At 33.4% G+C, this 8,221-nt stretch overlaps 1 long non-coding RNA gene across 1 annotated transcript; it reads left to right on the top strand.

Annotated features, from left to right (window-relative positions):
• Positions 1-350: 350 nt before the first annotated feature.
• LOC145630368 (uncharacterized) lies at positions 351-1,967 on the top strand. The gene is made up of 2 exons (XR_014112036.1): positions 351-559; positions 1,725-1,967. It is a non-coding gene; the product is annotated as an uncharacterized LOC145630368 (long non-coding RNA).
• Positions 1,968-8,221: the final 6,254 nt, after the last annotated feature.

Here is an 8,221-nt window from a genome sequence, read left to right on the forward strand (position 1 = left end):
TTGACAAAAAAGTAGTGTTTTCCATGTGGAAACAATGTTTTAAGAAAAACTCACTACCTTTAGTAGTGAGTACCACCCTCTCGTGGCCAACTTCAGCCTCTAAATATGATTTTCGGGCAGTTTTTGATTTTTAACGAAGTTTTTTTTTATGCTTAATGTTTATGATTAGTTTTGGGTTTTGATTTTATAGTATAAAGTTTATATTTTTAGTATCAAAATCATGTTTTTATGTTTTAAACTAATAATTTCAGATTATAATTGTTGTTATAATTTTCAGATTTTATAAGTTTAAAAACCTAGGGTTTCAATTTATTTAAATTGGGATTTTAGGGTTCTTATGACTAATTAAATTGGGGCTTTTGTTCCTATTGTATTTCTAATGCATAATTAACCATAAAAACATGTTTTTAATGAATTTTTAAGGAGTTTTAATCTAAATTATATTGCTGGAAATTTGGTTAAGTATTAATTTATTATTGTTGCTTGTTTTCTAGGAAGTGATTATTTCTTAGGAGACTTTTAAGTGATTAAAAGTGGCACAAAGGATTGTTTATACGAGGTACGTACATGTCTACTTCGTTGTAAGTAGTATCATGTTTAGGTACCAAAGAAAAGAACTTAGTTTCATGATTAGAGAACACTTGGATGAAAATTGTTTGGTTATACATTTAATTAATTCATGTGCTTATGTTTATGAGACATGTTTTGGTGAATTGATTATGTTTGTATGGAATTATGGATGCAAACATGTTGAATTATATTGGATTAATTGTTTGTATGGAATGTTGATACAGGCATATTTTTATTGGATCGGTTTGTTAACCACATTTGGATTATTAAAGGATTGAAATTGAATGGTTTAAGTGGAGTGAATTTATTAATTATTCCACAAGGTTGTTATTTATTTTATTACTCGAGCATGACTTGTTAGTATGTTGAGTAAAAGTGGATTAAGCCGAAATGGCTAGGTGGGTTGACTATGTTCAACAATTTTGAATAATTTGGAAGTTTAATGGAATTAAAGGTCAACTTGTGATGTGATCACCATTGTCCTAAATAAGATTAAAAGTGAATTGATGTATGATTGTTATGTATGGTCTTCTTGAATGAGTCGGCTATTAATTAAAATTGTAATCACGTAAAGTGAAACATGGATGAGCAATAAAACTCTGGAAAGCGTGCACTTCTAGAGTATTGACAATTATGGGTTGGGGTACACGGTGGTAGCCCGTGGCTTTTCGAGGCTTGTTTGATCAACATGTCCTCTTTTCTTTTGGTATTTACATTTTTATTTTATAATGAAAGTTAGATGGGATCCTAGACTAACTTTGTGAGAATGGAGTCGCGCCCATTCTTGCATCGCGCTAAACTTTTATTTTAAATGGTCATTTGGGACCAAAATGATTTGGTGGATTGGACAACCTCGTCTATTGCTTACTCCAACTAAATTAATTAAATTAAATATAAAGAGTCAAGTGTTTGGAATTAATTAGCAAGTATGTTGAGTCGATTGAATTGTTTAAGTGTGGAGTCTTGATTAATGAATTTATGTTGTATGTTTATTTACTTTAATTAGTTGAGCATGCTAGGCTTGGTACGTTGTAGCTTGTATGTACTTAGCTTTGCTGATTGCGTGCTTTTGTGTGTTTTCTTTTGGTCATGGCCTTCGCCTTTCAATGACCCTGTGATGATCCAATTATAACACTTGTATTATTGGGGAGCAGTATTGCACAGGTTAGCTTGATGATGTGAAGTTCGGGGATTTGACATACGCATTGTCAAGGGATTGGTGTGATTGAGAGTATTCGTTCTTTGTGTTGAACTTATTTATGTTTTACTATTTTAATTATGTTTTGGGATTTTGGAATATTGGTTTGGTTTTAATAAGGGCCTTTATGGTTCCAATTTGTAAGCTTTGACTTATTGGTTTTCTAAATTATATTATTTTAATATTTAAGTTGGATTTCCGCTGCAATACTTTGATAAAGCCTTAACGTTTTAACACGTGGCGGTAACATGCCAATGGTTCTCCTCTATTTTTATTTAAAGTAAGTGGTTTGGAAAAAGGGAGAATTATTGGGGTGTTACAACTCCATTCTCACAAAGTTAGTCTAGGATCCCATATAACTTTCATTATAAAATAAAAATGTAAATACCAAAAGAAAAGAGGACGTGTTGATCAAACAAGCCTCGGAAAGCCACGGGCTACCACTGTGTACCCCAACCCATAATTGTCAATACTCTAGAAGTGCACGCTTTCTAGAGTTTTATTGCTCATCCATGTTTCACTTTACGTGATTACAATTTTAATTAATAGCCGACTCAATCAAATAGACCATACATAAAAATCACACATCAATTTATTTTTAATTTTATTTAGGACAATGGTGATCACATCACAAATTGACCTTTAATTTCATTAAACTTCCAAATTATCCAAATTGTTGAACATAGTCAACTCACCTAGCCATTTCGGCTTAATCCACCTTTACTCAACATACTAACAAGTCATAATTGAGTAATAAAACAAATAACAACCTTGTGGAATAATTAATAAATTCATTCCAATTAAACCATTCAATTCCAATCCTTTAATAATCCAAATGTGGTTAACAAACCAATTCAATAAAAATATGCTTGTATCAACATTCCATACAAATAATTAATCCAATATAATTCAACGTACTTGCATCCATAATTCCATACAAGCATAATTAATTCACCAAAACATGTCTTATAAACATAAATACATGAATTAATTAAATATATAACCAAACAATTTTCATCCAAGTGTTCTCTAATCATGAAACTAAGTTCTTTTCTTTGGTACCTAAACATGATACTACTTACAACAAAGTAGACACGTACGTACCTCGTATAAACAATCCTTTGTGCCACTTTTAATCACTTAAAAGTCTCCTAAGAAATAATCACTTCCTAGATAACAAGCAACAACAATAAATTAATACTTAACCAAATTTCCAGCAATATAATTTAGATTAAAACTCCTTAAAACTTCATTAAAAACATGTTTTTATGCTTAATTAATCATTAGAAATGCGCGCAATAGGAACAAAAGCCCTAATTTAATTAGTCATAAGAATCCTAAAATCCCAATTTAAATAAATTGAAACCCTAGGTTTTAAAATTATAAAATCTGAAATAATAACAATTATAATCTGAAATTATTAGTTTAAAATATCAAAAACATGATTTTGATACTAAAAATATAAACTTTATACTATAAAATCAAAACCCAAAACTAATTATATGAACATTAAGCAAAATTAAGAAAACAAAGGAAGAAGAAGGGGGGAAGGTGGTGCGGTGGCAGGCGCCGGCTGGGTGGTCGTCGGCGACCAGGTGGCGGCGGCGGCAGGGGGGTGCGCCGGAGGTGGCTGGGCGGCAGCAAGGAAGAATGGTGAGCCATTCTCACGTAGGAAAGGAGAAAAGAAAAAAAAGAAAGAAAAGAAAGGAAAATATAATACTAACCTTTTTTGTGTGGGAAAAATTTTGGGATGTATGAGGTATTTATAGGAGAGAGAGTGGTGTAGGGCAAGTTATAAGATTGAGCCTCAAAAATTAATGGGCCAATCAAGTAAGTAAAGTGGGTTAGGTTTGTTTGTTGGACATAAATTATAGAATGATGGTTCATAAAAATCATATTGTAATAAAAATAATTTTCCACCCAAAATAATTTGAAACTTTTGAAATTAAATTCCGGAAAAATACAAATAAATATTATAAATAAAATATAATTTCATTTATAATATATTTAAAAATACGGGGGATTACATTATTAGCCCTTAAAACTTATTTTAGTTATAAATTAAACTTGGGTAACCCTGATTAACACTTATCATAACTTATTTGAACTTATTTTTCCTGAACTTATTTTATCTAAACTTATTAACCCTTATCTAAATTTAATAACCTAGAAATAAGGTGAACATAACAGGGCTTTAGTTGAGTTGTGAATGTATGTATACAATTAAGTTTTTACTTCGTATCACACTACAAAACTAAAAGTGAATGCTTAACAAAAAAAAAAAAAAAGAATTCTCCTAAGAATCTAACCTTGAACCACTAGTAACAATGACAAGCACGTAACCATTGAGCTAAACAACATTAAATGTTGTAATGCACTACAAAGTATATAACCATTTATACTAATTTGGGCCTCATTAGATTTTGGTCTATGTGCAACTGCCTGTACATGATAAGGGCCAACCCTGTTGACTGTGGATAGTATTGTGACATGTGAGAAATAGTTTTTAAACCAATGTATACTCCGCATAAAGAATTAGTTGATGTTAATCCGTGTCTAATATTTGGATGATTTACAAAAGCGTGGCTTTTAAAAAGTTTTTTTTTTAACAATTCTGTGTTGGAATAAAACTTATTTACAAAATGTAGTCCACGTAGTTTGGCATAATTTTTTTTTACAGACAAACCGCTAATTTATTTATGAAAAAAATAAACTTATTCGAGCCTACATGGACAATAATTCCGTATATAAGTTTTATCTAGATGTAAAAGTGTAAATAAGTTTTCAAACCACCACACTTTTGTAAATGACAACCTGCATTTAGGGTGCGTTCTATTCACCTGATTTTTACTTATCAGAACTTATTAGCCCTTATTAAATCTTATTGGGTTTTTCTAAGGTATGCCCCCTAGATCTTTCGTTTCTAAGATGTACCCATGCTTTTCTCAAAGTTATAAGTTATGCCCTCCACCTCATGATATTTTATCAACAATACCCTTTGACAGTCATATTCGTTAACGAAAGTTAAGTTATTTATCAACAATGGTGTCATGTCGTTATTAAATTGACACATGTCCCATTCTAATTGGTTTAATACTTAAAAAAAATCAGTAAATAATATAATAAAAAAAGGTTACTGTAAACGTCAAAAGTTACTGTTAACAAGCATGGGTACTAGGGGTATTCAAATTCGGGTACCCGAAAATGCGGGTACCCGAATTTTCGGGTAGTCAATCACTCGGCCCATGTCCCGACCCGAGAAATTCGGGTACCCGGACAGGTTGATGGGTACCCAAATAAAAAAAAACTTAAAATAAAGAAAGTTTATTTTTAATAAAGAAAAAAAAAACTTAAAATACAAGAAGTTTAATACACTACTAGAAAAAGCTCAATTACCGATGGGAAATACTGATGGTCAATAAAAGCCATCGGTAAAAAAATAATTTACCGATGGTTTTTTCAATCCATCGGTATTTTTTCCGATGGCTTTTATCCATCGATAAATCTTATTTTTATAAAAGAAAATTAAAATTATTTTCCGATGGTTAAAAGCCATCGGTAAAAAAATTTACCGATGGCTTTAAGCCATCGGTGTTCTTTAAATTTTTTTTTTTTACAAAATTAAAAAACTAGATTAACCCTAATCCGGGCGCTCCCCTTTCCCCTTTTCTCTTTCTTCTCTATTTCTCTCTCCTACGCCTCTTTCTATCTTCTCTCCTCTCCTCTCTCATACGCCTCCTCCCTCACACACCTACTCCTCTCTCTCCTGTCTTCTTCTTTATCTTTATCTTCTCTTCTCTTTCTCGATTTCGTCCTCTTTTCTCACCTCCGGTTTATTTTTCTCATGGTCTTCGTGGATTTTATTGGTCATTGTTGATGAATTTCGTGCGAATTCGGCGACATTATGGTCTTTTTGGTCAAATTCGTCTACAAAAACTCCAGATCTGGAGTTTTTATGGGCGAATATGACCATTTAAACCTTAAGTAGAGGAATTTTGGCCATAAAATTAAAGGTATGTTCGTTTTTGTTTGATTTTGTGTTGATTTTTTTTTTTTTTTTATTTGATTTTGTGGGTTGTTTGAGTTATTTAGTAGGTTTAATACTTTGATATTGTGGGTTGATTTCGCTTTTTTAGTTGGTTTGGTTTTTGGTACGTGGGTTAATTTTGGCTATTTTTCTTGATTTGCATTATGTGGTTTGATTTTGGTTATTATTCTTGATTTTTGTTGTTTTTCATTTAATTGTTTGATTTTGGTTATTTTCTTGATTTTCGTTGTTTTTTGTTTTCTGGGTTGATTTGCATGTTTTACCAGGGCGGAGGGTGGTCGTGATTGTCGGTTGGTGTTTGAGGTGGTGGTAGATGGTTTTGGGTGGTGGTGTAGGCAGTTTGGGATGTATGGTAGCGGTAGGGGGTATGGGCAGTGGGTGGGTAGGGGGTGTATTATTTTTTTTTTAATTTTTTTAAAAATAATACCGATGGTTTTTCCCATCGGAAAATCGAAAATACCGATGGGTTTTTGCCATCGGTAAAATATCCCGATGGCTTAAGCTATCGATATTTTAAAAAAATCCGATGGTTTTTGGCCATCGGTAAAACCATCGGTATTTTCGTTTTTACCGATAAATTGTCATCCGATGACCAAATACCGATCCCGATGGCTTAAGCTATCGGTATTTTAAAAAAATCCGATGGTTTTTGGCCATCGGTAAAACCATCGGTATTTTCGTTTTTACCGATAAATTGTCATCCGATGGCCAAATACCGATGGCGGCCATCGGTAAATTGAATACCGATGGTTTTTTATACTTTTACCGATGAATTTTGGCCATCGGTATTTGGCTCATTTCTAGTAGTATGCTGCAACTAAAATCAATAACAAAAATGCTTCTAACACACGAATTGAAAGTAATCAATATTCAACCCAGGAATTGAAAGAAATTGAGGGGAAATAACAATTGCAAATACAAAATATCAAAGATAAAATAGAGGAGAACAGTGAAACACTCAAACACCATTATCATTCCCAAATGAACAACTTGGCAATTTGTACTCAAACTCGCGCGGTTGCCGCTGCGGTGGGAATCTCTCGTGTGGTTGTCCATTGTTCCGCTGCGGTGGAGATCTCTCATGCAATTGTCCGTCGTTCCGCTGCGGTGGGACCGAAGAGTCGAAGACCCCTTGTGTGGTTCAATTACATCGATTCACTTGGTTGATAAAGGCTTGCTAAGTTGTTGTGAGAGTGTGTGATTGTGAGTTAAGGAAAGAGATGAAAGAGGGGAGAGAGAAGAGAGGAGAGAGAGTTAAGAGAAGGGGAAGGGGAGAGTGACGGCTGTTAGTGTTAGGTTGTATAAAGCCCTAATTGCCTTACTACGGTACTACCTACAATGAGGAGTTTGAGGGGGATTTTTTTATTTTTTATTTTTAATTCGGGTAATCGGGTACCCGTTTCTGAAAAAATCCGATCCATGTCCCGACCCGGATAGAAGGCAGTTTTCCCGGGTTGGGTACCCGACCCGAAAAAACAATTTTTTTTCCTAAAATTCCCATCGGGTATTTGCCGGGACAGCGGGTCGGGACAGTCGGGTCGGTTATTTTTTAACATCCCTAATGGGTACAATTTAGAAACCGAAGAAATTTAGGGGCATAACTTAGAAAACCGAAAGAAGGTAAACAGAACAAGGCCTTAGTTTATTTATTTATTTTTTATTTTTTTTACGGGGCCTTAAGCATAGCCAACCGTTAACCATTTAGGATGGTTATTGGGAGAGAGAATGTGAAAAAATAATTAAAAAATGAAGAGAGAAATTTTTGGGAATAAAAAGCAATAACCTGGTTGTGGAAATAACCAGGTTATAAAGCTTGGTTATTGAGTGAAGTAGTAGGCCAATTTGCTTGGTCATTGAGTGAAAGAGGGAGATTGTGTGGTGGGGTTGGGTAAAAGTAAGAGAGATAAGATGTGTAACCATAGTCAATTATTAAGTGGGTATAAGAGTGGTTATAAATGAGGTGGAATATAGAGAAATTAATTAAATAAGTGATAACTAGGGGTGCTTATCGAGCGAGTCGATCACGAGCTGAGGGGTGCTCGACTCAACTCGAAAACTTTTTACGTGTGCTCAACTCGTGCTCGCTAAAGTTTTGAGTAAATAAAACCTGCTCGACTCGTGCTCGTTAAAGTTTTGAGTCGAGTCGAGTAGCTCACGATCTGCTCGTTAGAATTTTTGTCCTTCTATTATTGTATGCCTTTATTTATTTTTTTGTTCAATTTATATTGTTTTCCATATTATATACAGATATTATTGAAGATTTACTCTTTCTTTACTTATGATATAAATTAAGACTTAATAAGTGTCAAATTTGCTTAAACATACTAACTTTCTTTGTAAATTTTATATTAATAATACATTATCGAGTTGCTCACGAGCTTATCGAGTCGAGTTTAAGCTTGCTC

Source organism: Chenopodium album, chromosome 5, assembly GCF_948465745.1.
Source record: "Chenopodium album chromosome 5, dcCheAlbu1.1, whole genome shotgun sequence".
NCBI lineage: Eukaryota > Viridiplantae > Streptophyta > Magnoliopsida > Caryophyllales > Amaranthaceae > Chenopodium > Chenopodium album.